Below are 15,482 nucleotides of genomic sequence, written 5' to 3' on the forward strand. Positions count from 1 at the left end.
TTTTGTGTATACCAAGAGTTTAGAACAAATAAATTCTAAATTGATTTTTTTGTGTGAGAGAGATCTCTCAAATAAAAAATGTCTCACCTTCTTCACCTTCACCGTATCTCTCTTCCACAGTCTTCTCTTCGTTTCAGATTCCCACCTATACATCGCCGCCGCCGTGCAGCTTCGTCGCTTACCATCTTAACAAAATCCACCGTGTTTCTTCCTATCACAGTCTCCAAATCTCGGATAACTTCTTGCAGATTCAGCCAGTCAGGTGCCTATAAATCGTTTTTACATGATACATTCCAAGTTTTCGTATTCGGTATCTCTCAATGTTCAATGGAATCCATCATATACATTGTATAAATGTAATTCTTGTTTTTTTTTTTTTTTTTTTTCAGACATTACGCGGCCACAATATGATGATGAATTTAGTAAGGCAAAAGAAGACAAACAAAAACCACAAAAGCAAGGAGCAAATGGCATATTTTGGATCATACTTATCAATCTTGGCATATATATGGCTGATCACTTCTTTCAGGTATTTTTGAACTTGCTGCTGTGGCTCTTTTTGTATTTTAGTATTTTTGAACTTAGGGTTGACATTGTCTTCTTTATTTAAAAAAATAGGTTCGCAGGATCAAATCTTTATATTTGTATCACAATTTTCTGGCATGGTACCAGTTTGTGACTGCAACTTTCTATCATGCTAACTGGTGAGTGAGAGAGAGAGAGAGAGAGCTGCCTGCCTCTGTCGCTTTCTTTTAGTTTTTTGCCTCTCCTTGATGTTGTTTCCTAATGATTCTTAAGTGTTTTTTTTTTTTTTCTGTATATATAATTTCTAGGAAGCATCTCTCCAACAATCTTTTTTTTTCTTGTACATCTTTGGTGAGAGTTTGTTGGGGGTGGGTTCTCACTCCCACAACATGGCCCGGCCCAAGTACATTGAAGCCCAAGAAATGCCCTTTAGCTGGGAGGAGCATTTCGGTCCCTTCGGTGGACGAACCGACACAAATCCCTATAAAGGCGAGAGTACGTCGTCCGTGAACAGGGATGCAAGATTGCTGCAAAGGGAGAATACATATAGAAGTAACGACCAACATCTCGTCTAAGTTAGAATCGACGAGCTCACAGCTCGTCTATTGTCTTTCGTCCGTTATTTTAACTCGTCTAGACCAAATTGTATACCGCGACTTCGCAACGATAGTTCGAGCCTCCTTCGGATGATGACAAGACAGATTGGCGAGTCAAGATTCGCGCATATCTCGCAGACGGCGACGTACCAGCAAACAAATGGGCCAAACGATGATTGAAAACGAAGGCGCCCACTATACCTTGATGAAGGAACACTTACTCTGATGGACGGCATCAGACGCCCTGCTGTTATGTTTACACGGTGACGACACAGAACGGGTCATGATGGAAACTCACAAAAATGGCCGAGCCTTATCACTACGAAGTAAGAAGCATGGTCACTACTGGCCAACGATGATGTCCGATTGTGAGAAGTTTGTCGCCAAATGCGAGAAGTGCCAACGACACACCCCCATCATCCATCAGCCGACCGAGCTGCTGCGGGCTGGCATAGCTCCATATCCTTTCATGCGCTGGGCGATGGACATTATCGGCCCGTTACCCGCTTCCAGACAAAAACGCTACATCCTCGTCCTCACCGACTATTTCACCAAGTGGGTCGAAGCCGAGTCCTACGCCAACATCAAAGCCAAAGAAACAGGCAGGCTGAAGTAACGAATAAAACTATACTCGACGGCCTAAAGAAAAGGTTAGACGCCAAGAAGGGTGCTTGGGCCGACGAGCTCAACGGGATACTTTGGTCCTACCGTACGACCCCGCGACAAGGTATGAACCAAACTCCGTTCTCCCTGGCCTATGGGATGGAAGCAATGGCGCCTGCCGAGGTCGGCAGTACAAGTCTTCGACGAACAATACTCGTCTAGGACACCGCACTCAACAGTCAGATGCTTATGGACAGACTCGACGAGTTGGAAGAGGAACGCGATAAGGCACTTCTGCGAATTCAGAATTACAAGCTCGCCGCGGCCAAGTACTACAACAAGTAGGTCCACAATCGACACTTTGACAAAGGGGACCTCATCCTACGGAAGGTCTTCGAAAACACCGCCGAGGCAAACGCCGGAAAGATGGGGGCTAACTGGGAAGGTCCATATCAGGTGTCCAAGGTCGTCCACCCCGGCGTGTACGAGCTTTTACTAATGAGCGGCGAGCCAGTACCCAGATCTTGGAACTCCATGCATCTAAAGCGTTACTACTACTAAATAAAAATGAACTCGGCTACGCTTAGCTCGCTTTCTACAATTTCGAACAATCATGTAATGTGAACTACAAGTGGCTTGATCCCTCCTGATTGGAGGGTACATAGGCACTCCCGTTTAACGGGATACAACTGTCTGTAATATAATTTCCTTTTAGTTATCTCAAGTTTGCAAGACTTTACGAAACATTTATAAGCCGTTATCCTTGCTCGATAACGACTCGACGTTCCGACGTGTTATCTAAGCCGAGTCGCAACTCGCAAAATAGGGGTAAGCCGATCATCACGAGTCACACCTGAATTAAAAGAAAAATACGCCAAGTCGCAACTCGCAAAACGGGAGTAAGCCGATCGTCACAGGTCACACCTGATTTAAAAGAAAAATTAACCGAGTCGCTACTCGTAATAAGGATAAACCAACCATCGCGCGTTGTACCTGAATAGTTAAAACAATGAAAGTATAATAGAAAAGCCGTGTTAAAGTTAGCGAAGGGTGCCGACCCCTAGCCCGACAATAGTTCGACACGGGAGCCGACCCTGACACGGCACATACCCAAAAAAAAAAAGAAGGGGGGGGGGGACAAGAGAAAAGATAAAACTTGACAAATCACCAAGCATGAGTAATGATCAGTGCTCTCCAGCTGCTTGATATACCGACGCAATACGTCGACCCGAGTTCGGCAAACATCGAGCTCCGTGTGATCTTTGAAAGGCCTCCTACCAATGGGCTCAAGATCGCCCTCTTCAAGATCGGGAACTTTCGCTTCAGCCAATAACGTTTCACAGCGAGCGCGTTCCTCAAGCAATCGGTCCCATCTCCATTTCAAAATGAAGAATCCGTCATCGATCAAAAGCTCAATATATTCCACAGTTCCATCCACACGGCAAAACTGGAAATGACGCTCGAACATATGACGCGTAGCTGCGATATAATTCCCCAGCCTCTGAATCCGAGTGTGGTAGTACTCGTTCTCCGAACGAATCACATCGTCGGATCTTACAGCGAGTCACTCTCGCGCTCTCCTCAACCACACCGACCTCGTTGTCACAGGCATCAGAGCAACCTCACCTACCCTACCAACGAGCTATCTCTCGGAAGCAAAGAAAAGAAACAGAATGAAATATGCAGAGTTTGGAGGGCTACTTATAGAATGAAGGGCGCAATTTCCCGAGGACAAACGACCAGTCAAGAGAGCCTCAGAAATCGCAACTGTTAAATGGTCAACACGAGTCATAAACGCTATTGGATAAAAAAGAGGCTCATGCAATAAAACCAATCAAGATCAAAGGGAGCCGACCCCTGAAACACAGCTACCATGAGTTCCAAGGGACCCAATCTCCGAAAATGGCAACTTAAAAAAAACACACAACGAAGGGAGCCAACCCTTGAACACGGCAATCCGAAGTTTACGATAAAAAGATAATGGTAGGAGCTGACCCCAATACGGCGAAGACCTTATCAAACTAAACTGGCGACAGGAGAATCCTCCTCGCATTCCTGGGTGGCAACCTGTTCACTTTGCTCCTCTACCAGAGTGACGACCTGTCCACCTTCCCCTTCTGCTTGGACGACGACCTGTTCTTCTTGTCCTTCCACCCGGGCGACGGCTTTGTCACTTTGTACCTCCACTCGCCCATCCCTGGGGGTTTCCATCGCTAAGGTACTCTCTTGCGCCTCGGTCGTTCTCTCCTCTTCGTCACTGGTCGAACTCATGATGAACTTCCTCGTAGCCCGGCGACCTGACCCATTCCACCTCTGGAAGGGAAGTAGCAAAACACAAGGACATGTCGAAGTTGTCTTCGATGATAACAGGAATGAAGATCTGTTCGACTTCCTCTTTTAACTGAGCAGCCACATTGTCAATCCTCTCAATGACTTTGTCAACCAAAAGAGAGACTTGACCATCTGCGACGACTGCCTCCAGCATATGCTTATTCCCGACGGCCTGCTTATACTCCAAGAACTTTGGACGCGAAGCTTCAAACGCATCAGCATAACTCTTGTGCTTCGATAAGAGCCTCTGAGCACGACCGGCAAGATGGCGATAGGCGCAAAGTTTGATGTAAAGACCATAGTCTTCTCGACGCACCCGCAACCTCTTCGTTTCAGACTCCAGCGCCACCTTTAGCTTGTCACGCGACGACTTAGCAGTCCCTAGCTTGACACGAAGCTCATCCCTCTCGGCTACCAGTCTGCCGCGACTATGTTCAAGTTTCGCAACCTGATCACTCAACTTCCGATTTGAACAAAGGGCCTCCTCCAACTGACTTTCAAGCTGCTTCACTCTCTTAGTAGAAGGGTCGGGACGCTCGGCGGCAGCAGCTTTTAACTCGCGGATGTTGCGCTAATAACGGGAAACGGCCCGATTGATCGTCGCAATAAGCTGCAAAGCGGAAAACTCGGTCAAAATATTTAAAAGGATGGCCTAACTGTAAAAATATCCAAGGGATTGGTAAGCAAACCTCGAAAGACGTCTTCGCAACATCAATGACCGAGTCCTTCTCCCTCATCCGGTCGACCGGTACAAGGATCCCTGTACCAAAATGGATTTTGCGGAATAGCTTAGCACATGAGAAAGAGTCATTTGGGAAAGCACGAGTTGTAGTGGAGTAGCCGAAATCCCACTCGTAATCCCCCTTTTTCTGCCTCTTAGCCGAATCAGGAGCAAACGAGCCCGCACCGCCCTTCCTCTTCTGAGGAGTACTCGCTCCAGCCCGTTCAACAGCGTTTGGACGATAAGAAGTTTCATTTCTTTTCCCTAAGGAAAGTGTTTCAGCCGGGCCGACCTGACGCTTAGGAGGTGGGGGAGGAACTACGGCCTTCTTCCCCGCACGTGCCTCGGCAAGACGGGCGTCCTGCGACGAAGCAGTCTTCTTTCCCGCTAAAGGTTCGGGCAACGTATTCTCAGAATGATCGCACGGACGAGGAGGGTTAGAAAGTAGAGTGGACGGCGTTCCGGTGGATCGCCGGAAACATCAGGAACTTCCAAGTTTAAACGCCCCATTCCTGCTAATCGACGAGACAATTTAAAAAAAAAAAAAAAAAGATGAGCTCGGCCACCCGTAACTCGCTCAGATACTTACTTGTCGGTTTCGAAGTTTTGGCTTTCAACGACGAAGTATTCCTCACTGATGTCTTCCCCGTCGCTCGACTAGTTTCCGGCCAAACGTAAGGACTAGCAGACTTAATCTTGTCTACCTCGGCACGGAAAGCAGCAGGGTACAGAAGCAGACACCTTGGCACGGAAACTGCAAGACAAAAATAAGGTTAATCACGATACCAGAAACCGAAGTAAAAATGCTACAGAGCAGGTCGGCTACCGGGTGAAAGATTCCACCCAGAGTATAAGGGAATTGAAGGATCTTCAACGACCCCCGAAACTACTTTCATGAAGAAATACCATCCGGCCCAGTTGTAAGTCTTCCCCTTCGTCCCCTTAACAAGTATTGGCCTCCTCGAACCAACGTATTAAACGCCCGGCGATTTTTTTCGGTTTGTGGGAATAAACCGGGTGAGTTCCTCAAAATGTTCAACTGAAAGACTGATTCCCACTGCCTCGGCCAAGATAGAGATACCGACCGCATTCCGGAAAGTCGCCATTGCAAAATGGGATATCGCCATCTTACGATTCACCAAGTATGACATCAGGAAAGCAGGAAGGGGAAATGTGATTGCACACTCGGTGAAAAGCTTCTCCAAGATACAGATGTAACCGTCTGGAACATCCCAAGGACGCTGACTTTCGTCTAGAATAATAATAGGAGGAAGAGGGTACAACCCGCCGAGTCTAACTGCTCTCTCGGCCGATTCAAGCTTAATAGTGGTTTGAGAAACGTATGAGAGGATGTGCCTCCTAGCCCCAGAAACACGAGGAATAACCGGCAACGACCCACGGACAATGACACGATCCTCGGGAATACAAGAATCGTCTAGATCCTCATCAATAAAATAGGGGATCGCACAAGGAAGATGAGACGAACTCGTAGTCGCGACGTGGGAGAAAGCCCGGCGTTGAAGTTCAGCGAATAAAGCTGAGTCAGAAGACGCATCGGAATGGGGACTCGTCGATGACCTTGGCCCACCACGACTCAGCCTGTTGACATCATCAGAGTCTTGTCGGAGATGACTTGCTGCAGAGGAGTCAGATGAAGCGGATCCAGGGGAAGTCATCAAAGACAAACAAGAAAAGAAGACAAACGATTTTAAGAAAGAAGAGAAGGAAATATACCTGATGACTCGAGAACAGAGGATGACTCGTAGACAAGATGGAGAAAATGAGGAAGAAGGGAAGTATTTATAGGAAGGGAATGAGGATTCTTGAAGCGTAATCATTACAGCACGTGTTTGGTGACGGTACAACTTCCGGATTTCATGCGCGTCAGGAACCGCACACGATGATTCGACCTCTAGCGTCGAAAACCGAGGAATCTCACGCGTGACCCTTCACTTCCTCAAATCTTGTCCAGAATTACCACCCCAACGATCGAAATTCAGAATCTGAAACCCTTCGGACGAGCTGAGTTCCCACGCCGAGCCACCAAGGGGAAGACGAGTCCTTCGGACAAAGTTCTCCGTCTAAAGGCTACAAAACTGGTGTTGAGGGAGGGAATACAATTAGGGGTGGATTCTCACTCCCACAACATGGCCCGGCGCAAATACATTGAAGCCCAAGAAATGCCCTTTAGCTGGGAGGGGCATTTTGGCCCTTTCGATGGACGAACCGACACAAATCCCTATAAAAGCGAGAGTACGGCGTCCGTGAACAGGGATGCAAGATTTCTGCAAAGAGAGAATACAGATAGAAGTAACGACCGACATCTCGTCCAAGTTAGAATCGACGAGCTCACAGCTCGTCTATTGTCTTTTGTCCGTTATTTTAACTTGTCTAGACCAAATTGTAGCCCGTCCTTTTGTGCCCCGGCACCGATTTATAAAGAGAATTTCGATTTCCATTTTACGGAACTAGACATTCTAGTTGTGACCGATTTGGACATCAACAAAGTTCAAGATTTTTCACCTAGTTGGACTCTCTAGCTAATAGATTTAGAGCTCTAATGGGACATTGGGAAAACTCCTTCTGTGGGTTTAACAGGAAAGCTTGTTTAAGAAGAAGAAGGAAACTTTGGTTTGTGGCTGTCCTACTTGTTCACTGGTGTTGGAGCTAACCTTGTTTCCTGGTTAGTTTTACCGAGAAATGCTGTTTCTGTTGGTGCCTCGGGAGCTGTTTTTGGGTTATTTGCTATCAGTGTCTTTGTCAAGGTACTCTATATTATTATTTTTCCTTCTCTACTTCTATCTCCCTGTGAATCATCAACCTACTCTCAGTTATATATATGTTTTGCTAAACTTATTTTGTAGATGTCTTGGGATTGGAGGAAAATCCTCGATGTTCTTATATTGGGTCAGTTCGTTATTGAGAGGGTAAAGATTCCTGCTTAAAATGTAGTCCTATTTTCTTTTGTGTTTATTTATTTATACAACATTGTATATGTTTGATACTGTAACAACAAGTCGTGATGTGATTAGAAGTTCTTACAATTCAGGGCACGGTAACTAAATTTGTTTTAGTTCATTGATTCTCTCATAGGTAATGGAAGCAGCTCAGGCTTCGGCTGGATTATCAGGAACTATATATGGTGGCTATTCTTTACAGACTGTTAATCACATTGCTCATCTCTCTGGTGCTCTCGTTGGCGTTGTCTTAGTTTGGCTTCTCAGCAAATTTCCTTCGGAACCTGTGGATCATCAAGTTAAAAAAATCCCCCCTAAAATGAGGAGATTGATAGATTGACAAAATATATCCTTGTAAAACTAAAGAATGGGCACTAAACCGGGATCTTTGTCCCTATTATCAGGCAAAAAAAAAAAAGTTTTAGTAGATGAATATAATGGCCCGTAGGTATGATTCATATGAACGTATCTTCCATTGAAACTCTGTTCACACTCTCGGATACTGCACGTTGTCCTTGAACGGTACTGGGAGTTACCAGGTGATACGTTCCAAATGCACCAAATCCCTGATTTAACTGTATACTTGCTTTGATGTGATAAAGCCTACACTGAAACTATATATGTATGTGGGTGTAGTTGTTGTTGAGCTTACTTTTGATTTATATAATTTTAGATCTTACCATTTTAAAAAAAAAATTTATGATCGTAGATCTAACTTTTATGTTATATTAAACTTAGAACAACTAGGAATTTTAAATTTCAAATCTTTAAAAAGATAAATTAAAGAACAAAGTAGTCCGAGTGGTGAATCAAAGATTTGAGTTTCTCAAATGTCTCAGCTTCACGTTTCCCTTCTTCACCCTCCTTACATCTCTGCCGTGCAGCTTTTTCGTCAACCAACCGGCCTCCCCTCTCTCTCTCACTCTCAACTCAACTAAACCCATCGTCTCTTGTCCTCTCACCGTCGTCAGATCTCGTTTAAGCGAACCCGGTGAGGATTCTTTTTCAGATATTACGCCACAATATGAATTGAGTAAGACACAAGACAAACAGAAACCACGAAAGCTAGCGAATGGCATATTCTTGATCATACTTACCAATCTTGCCATATTTATCGCTGAACACTTCTATCAGGTATTTGAACTTTTTGTGGCTTGTATTAAATCAGGTTGCTGCTATGTTTCAAGATGTGTCATTCGTTTTTTTTTTTTTTTTTTTTTTTTTTGCTATGTTTCAAAATAGGTTCGCTGGTTCAAATATTTGTATTTGTATAGTGATTTTCCGGTAGGGTATCAGTTTGTGACTGCAGCGTTCTGTCATGCTAACTTGTGAGAAATCTGTCTTCGCTTTCTTTTTTGCTTAGTCTTTTTATTTCTCTCCTCCTTGACGTTGACCTTTTTGTATATATAATTCTAGGAACCTCTCCAGCAATCTTTTTTATTTATTACTCCAAAATCTATGAGTCTAGAAGTTATTGAAAACAGCAACTGTACAATACATTTTTTTTATACAAGATCATTCAGCTGCAATGTACATATAGTGAGTTCTCAAAGTATTGACTCTGAAGTTTCAACAGAAGAATAATTGAAAACCAAATTCTCTGGATTCAGTTCAGCCAAAGCCAATTTTGTTTGTTTCAGTTCAAGAACACTGTACAAGAATGTACAAATTGTCCACTGATCCCAAACTGCGCTTGGGACTGCTTCTGGCATATGATTGGCACTCGAGCTCCAAGTTTGCAAGCAGAGAGATTCATAGCTTTTGCAGTTGGAAGTTCTCGTTTCCTTAGTGGGATCTGCAAGAGATTAAAACTACCAGATAACTGTCTTTGGTACAGCTTCTCCAACTTTGCGATCTCTATGTCCTTACATTTCAATGCATTGATCGCTTTGTTCGACTCATCAGTGAGTCCCGCGACACGCCAAGCTTCTGCTAAGAGCAAGAAAGTGGAATTCTCGGGCTTCACACCAAACCCTCTCATCATCTGCAAAACCTCTTCTGCTTTCCATGGTTGCTTCACCTCTAGGTAACTGATATGATTAGGTTTTGATATGTTATTAGAATTATGGTGTTATTCCTTTTTAATTAGATTTAAGGTTTTATATAGTTTCCTTTTAATAGGAGAGATAGGTCGGTTTGTAAGGTTCTATATAAGAACCCTCTTATGCTAATGAGAATTCCAAGCTTCCAACAATTAACCTAATTCTCAAGGAGAGAGTTGGGTTAAAGCAAAGTTAGCTCTTAAATATCTTGTTCTTAAGTTTAAGCAACATGTGTGATAACAAGATCTAAGGCCACGGCTTTGGCTCATAACAACTTGCTATCAGAGCCGATTGATTCAATGGGAGACGGAGAAGTAACGCTTGCTCAATTGATGAAGGAGATTAAGAAGATTCATGAGAAATTGGATCCAATGCAAGTTACGCTTGCAAGCACTAGAGGAGAGAACAACAACGCAAGAAGAAGCCTCAAAATCCACAATTTCTGCACAACAAGAAGAACGAGATCAAAGAAAAGCAACAGTGGAGGAGCTTCACGATGAACAAACAAAACTCCAAGAAACTCTCGCAGCAGAAAAAGAAGAAATCACTAACAAGTTTCAAGCTCTTTCCTCTTCTATAAGAGGGGACGTGACGGGGGAGGAGAAGGAAGCAGCCTTCATGTCTAAGGTGAAGCCAAAAAGTGATACAAGTTTTAATGATGGAGCCATGGTTGAGGGTAGCTCAATCGGGAGGGCCATGGTTGAGAAGTTCGGTGGGTAGGGAGTGAGGCCATCGACTAACTGACGGAGGTGGAGAATGGGCCATTCGACAGATTAAAGATGTCCAAGAAGATGAAGAAACAACCAGTTACGTGACAGGAGATATTAGAGTGCAAAAAGGATTTGGTTGGAAGAGCTCTAGAGAAAGTGGAAGGGAAGAGGCTGGTAGAATTATGGTGCCACCATCAAGGATGGAGTTTCCACCTTACGATGGTAAACTACCACAAATGAGTGGTTACAAAAGTGTGAAGATTATTTCAAAGATCAAGGTATCTTCAATGACGATGCAAGAGTTCGCCAAGCAACCTTTTTCTTGACTGGTAAAGCGTATCACTGGCACAACAATTTGAGAAGGTTAGTCACGCATAGGCTAGGCTGGGCTGAATTTAAAAAGATTTGTAAAAGTCGTTTTGGAAAGGCCGATGCCGTGAATCCAATTGGAGAGTTATGTAATCTACGACATATGGGAACAGTTGATGAGTATTGTAACCAATTTGAGGAATGTTTGGGAAGGCAAACAAGACTAACTGGAGACCAACAACTGTGGCAGTTTTGCGTTGGACTTACAGATAGTTTAAGGAAGGAAGTCGAGTATCTCCGTCCTGAGACCATTTTTAAAGCAATGGAATATGCTCAAGATAATGAATACAAGATCGATAATAACAAGCAGACACACACATTTGGAGGACATTTGGCACCAATAGCTCAACACTCGGTCTTGTTCCCTAGGACAGGAAATCTTGAGAGCTCCAAGGGTGGAAAAGACAAGGAAGCTCAGTTGCTCCAACAAACATAAGAGAAACCGGCTCCTCAACAATTGTTTTTGAAGAAATTGACCACCGTAGAAATGGAAGAGCGACAAGCAAAAGGTCTCTGCTTCAACTGTGATGAATTCTTCACCCGAGGGCATGTTTGCAAACCAGTTCTTTTTTCAGATCATGGTAGTCAATGATGGTGCTAATCAAGACGACTAATAATAGGATTTTCACCCAGGGTATCAATTCCCTATGCAGTTGTAATACAAAGGGTTATCAATCCAAATGGTTATTATGCTAGTAGATGAGATATGACCAGAACTATGCAAGTCAAGTCAAGCAATAAATGATTTTGATCTAACAATCCTAAAATAAATAAAAGAAAGTAAATAAACAAGAACCACACGACCTAAGCACTCGATGCAAGCATTCGAGTACATGATCGGGTGGGGTGATCGAGTAAACAAGATGAGTATGAACAACTCGAGGGTGTACACGAAGCTGGTGATCGAGTACCAATTTGGGTATAGGATCGAGTGATGAATAAAAATGTAAACAATCAAGATGCGAAAGCTCCTAAGGATGGGGTAAGCGACTCCTAAGTGTTCCTGACCAGTATGGATGTCCTACATGCCTCAAGCAAATATTCCTTAGACAATGAATCTCTAAAATCTTGTTAAAACACTCTCGTGATAGAAACAATCAACCTTGATCACTTCCCTACCCAACTCTCATTGGAGAAACATGACCAAGCAGGCAATACAAACCGATTCATTATTGTCAATAAACTCCTTACACATCTAATCTCTTAGGCTAAGTGTAACATCCGCAAACCAAAATCTCGGTTTAGGGATTGCATCGGTCGATGCAAGGTTGATTTTCTGCGGTACGAGTTTAAGTTATACGCTGCGTTTTGGGTTAGGAAAACCCTTAACTCGAGTTTTTGTCTCATTAGTTGTGTTTAGACGCTTTTGAGAGAAAAAAAATTAGAGAAAAGTTCCCTAAGTGTTCTTGAGTGTTCTTGGTGATTTCTGGTGATTGGAGGCGTTTCCTGTTGAGATCGTGGTAGGAGCTTCCTAGGAGCGTGTTCTTGCTTGTTTAAGGTTCAGTAACTTCTTGGCAAAGGTAAGTGCATGACCATGGCTTATCTAAGCTGGAGATCTCTCTGATTTGCTTGTGATGTGCTGTAGGCTTGTTAGATTGATATTTGGGACGTAAGGAAGCTTTCTTGCGGCTTGAGATCGAGTTTTGTGGTTGTAGGAACGAAGATCCGGCGAGAAGCTTTGGGAGAAAACGATGCTCGGCATTGCATCGGTCGATGCACTTTGTGCGTCGGTCGATACAAATGTGAGGACGACGCGTAAAATCTAGGGTTTTACTGCTATGTCGAGCATGCGTCGGTCGATGCAATGGGAGCATCGGTCGATGCAAGTTAACCTTGCATCGGTCGATGCAGATCTTGCGTTAGTCGACGCAACCACCAACTGGTGTCGGTCGATGCATACTCTGTGTCGGTCGATGAAGAGTCCTGTTTTGTTATTGTTGATTGTTGGTTGATGGTTTGAGACGTCTCTATTGTTTGTATGTATTGCCCAGTAAATGGGAGGATTGCCTTACTGAGTGTTTATAAAATACTCATGCATTGCAATTTGTGTTTGTGGTGCAGGTAAAGGCAAAGTGTGATCGTGGAATCAAAGCAATGAAGAGGAGGATGTTCTAGGGACTCGATTGGTTGTTGTCTGGCATTGCTAGGTTACTAGAGTTGGGTCATTAGAAATATTGCTAGGATGCTGGTTCTATGATTCTTGTTTGGTTGAACTTTGGATATTGTTTATGTTATAATTATTGGATATTGAGATTGGTTATTTCCGCTGTTGATTGTGATTGTGGTTAGGTGGCTAGTGGGTATGAGACCACTAGTTGTAGTTTATTTATTATTATTATTTATATTTATTTATTATTTAAAATAAATAATAGTGGGTATGGGACCGCGTAGGTCAGCTTCTTGGGATTGGTTCTGCGGGCCTTGTTGTTGTTGGAATCCAGGTGGTGCAATTGGTTGGTGGTAGTTACCAGAATATTGCTGCTTAGGAGCATAGCCTTGATTGTATTGGACAAAAGGCTTTTGCTGGACTTGGTTCCCTTGAACTGCGAATGGGTAGATTTGGTCTTGAGGGTTTGCAACGTTTGGGTTATGGTATAACAGATTTGGATTCGGTTTGTAGTTGTGGTACCCTTTGTTGTACCCTTTGTTGTAACCTCCTTGGTTGTTGATGTAGTTCACATCCTCTAGCTGAGCATTCTCCCCATCTTGTTGCAGAAACTGCTCTTCCTCTGAGATTGCATGGACATGGTGCTGCTGGTTGAGTAGTTTATCCAACTTGTCATTGAGGGCTTTCATGTCCCTCTTGTACTTGGCATCATCCTCTCCAGTAGATCGCACAATACGATCGTACTCCTCATTGTAATGCAGATCTGATTGAGCCAAGTTCTCCACTAGATCCCAACCTTCATCGACATCCTTGTTGAGGAAGTTACCATTGCTTGCGGTGTCCAACAACATCCACATCTTAGGGACCACTCCTCAGTATAGTGTACTCAGCAATGAAGCATTGCTGAATCCATGATGAGAGCATCTGGTAGTGTAACCCTTGAAACATTCCCAAGCTTCACTAAACGTCTCATTGTTCTTCTGAACAAAGCTGGAGATGTCATTTTGCAGCCTTGCTGTCCTGGAGTTGGAGAAGAATTTGGCTAGAAACGCCTTCTTTCATGCTTCCGAGGTGGTGATGCACTCCTTGAGGAGTGATTTCTCCCAGATATGTGCCTTGTCTCCCAAAGAAAATGGGAACAGCCGGAGTTTGAATCCATCTTCACTAACTCCATTAATCTTGGTTAGGCTACAGAGCCTATCAAACTCATCGAAATGGTCCAATGGGTCCTCCATTGGCAATCCATGAAACTTGTTGCTTTGTATCATCTGGATGAGACTACTCTTTATCTCAATGTTGTTGTTCTGAACAGCAGGTGGCACAGTGCCATTTCTTTGAGTATGAGTAGATGGAGCATCTCCTACTCCTATGTTGGTCCACACTGGAGGAGCTGGTGGACCATTCTGATTGTTCATTGTCTCCTCAATTGTTGTTGGTTGCGGTAGATGGACTTGTTGTTGACGGAGTAGCCTTGGTCTGTCGATGTTGTCGATGAATGGACGCAAGTGTTGACTACCCTTGGATCGTGTTTGCATGCACAAGCAGGTGACCGAGTGAGTGCACGACGGTCTACCTGATCCAGGTGATCGAGTGACGGGTCAGGTGGGTGCTCGGGTTGTACCTGAAAAGCAAAACAAACAAACACGAAAGCAAACAAGTCAGTTCCGAACCAAAGTATAAAATAGAACTTGATTTAGCAAGTGCTGAAATCTTAAACGTAGCAAATTAAGTTCAACCAAATGGCAACGGCGCCAAATTGATAACAGGATTTTCACCCAGGGTATCAATTCCCTATGTAGTTGTAGTACAAAGGGTTATCAATCCAAATGGTTGTTATGCTAGCAGATGAGATATGATCAGAACTATGCAAGTCAAGCCAAGCAATAAATGGGTTTGATCTAACAATCCTAAAATAAATAAAAGAAAGTAAATAAACAAGAACCACACGACCTAAGCACTCGATGCAAGCATTCGAGTACAAGATCGGGTGGAGTGATCGAGTAAACAAGATGAGTATGAACAACTCGAGGGTGTACACGAAGCTGGTGATCAAGTACCAGTTCGGGTATAGGATCGAGTGATGAATAAAAATGTAAACAATCAAGATGCGAAAGCTTCTAAGGATGGGGTAATCGACTCCTAAGTGTTCCTGACATGTATGGATGTCCTACATGCCTCAAGCAAATATTCCTTAGACAATGAATCTCTAAAATCTTGTTAAAACACTCTCGTGGTAGAAACAATCAACCTTGATCACTTCCCTACCCAACTCTCGTTGGAGAAACATGACCAAGCAGGCAATACAAACCGATTCATTATTGTCAATAAACTCCTTACACATCTAATCTCTTAGGCTAAGTGAGTTAATTTCTAGCATTGATTGATTCAAGCATTTCATCTACACCTCTCGGTGGTAAAACACCCCAGATCTAATCTCAACCTCTCAGTCTGTTGATAGCATTAAGAACACCAATCTAGAAAGGAATTTATAAAGCATAAACAACCAAGCTAAGACATCCTA

At 43.6% G+C, this 15,482-nt stretch overlaps 1 long non-coding RNA gene, 1 other non-coding gene and 1 pseudogene across 3 annotated transcripts; all 3 read left to right on the top strand.

Moving 5' to 3' along the window:
* Positions 1 to 40: 40 nt before the first annotated feature.
* On the top strand, positions 41 to 8,197 carry LOC104772606 (rhomboid-like protein 11, chloroplastic; annotated as a pseudogene). Its single transcript, XR_015592378.1, has 7 exons — positions 41 to 262; positions 390 to 529; positions 619 to 704; positions 834 to 876; positions 7,375 to 7,541; positions 7,641 to 7,703; positions 7,870 to 8,197. The product of XR_015592378.1 is annotated as a rhomboid-like protein 11, chloroplastic (transcript).
* A 339-nt stretch (positions 8,198 to 8,536) lies between these two features.
* Positions 8,537 to 13,127, top strand: LOC104774328 (uncharacterized). The gene is made up of 2 exons (XR_015592381.1): positions 8,537 to 8,867; positions 12,916 to 13,127. It is a non-coding gene; the product is annotated as an uncharacterized LOC104774328 (long non-coding RNA).
* A 740-nt stretch (positions 13,128 to 13,867) lies between these two features.
* LOC147919120 (small nucleolar RNA R71) lies at positions 13,868 to 13,974 on the top strand. The gene has a single exon (XR_015594266.1). It is a non-coding gene; the product is annotated as a small nucleolar RNA R71 (small nucleolar RNA).
* The last annotated feature ends 1,508 nt before the right edge of the window (positions 13,975 to 15,482 follow it).

The sequence above is a fragment of the Camelina sativa genome, chromosome 20, assembly GCF_030686135.1.
Source record: "Camelina sativa cultivar CO46 ecotype springtype chromosome 20, ASM3068613v1".
NCBI lineage: Eukaryota > Viridiplantae > Streptophyta > Magnoliopsida > Brassicales > Brassicaceae > Camelina > Camelina sativa.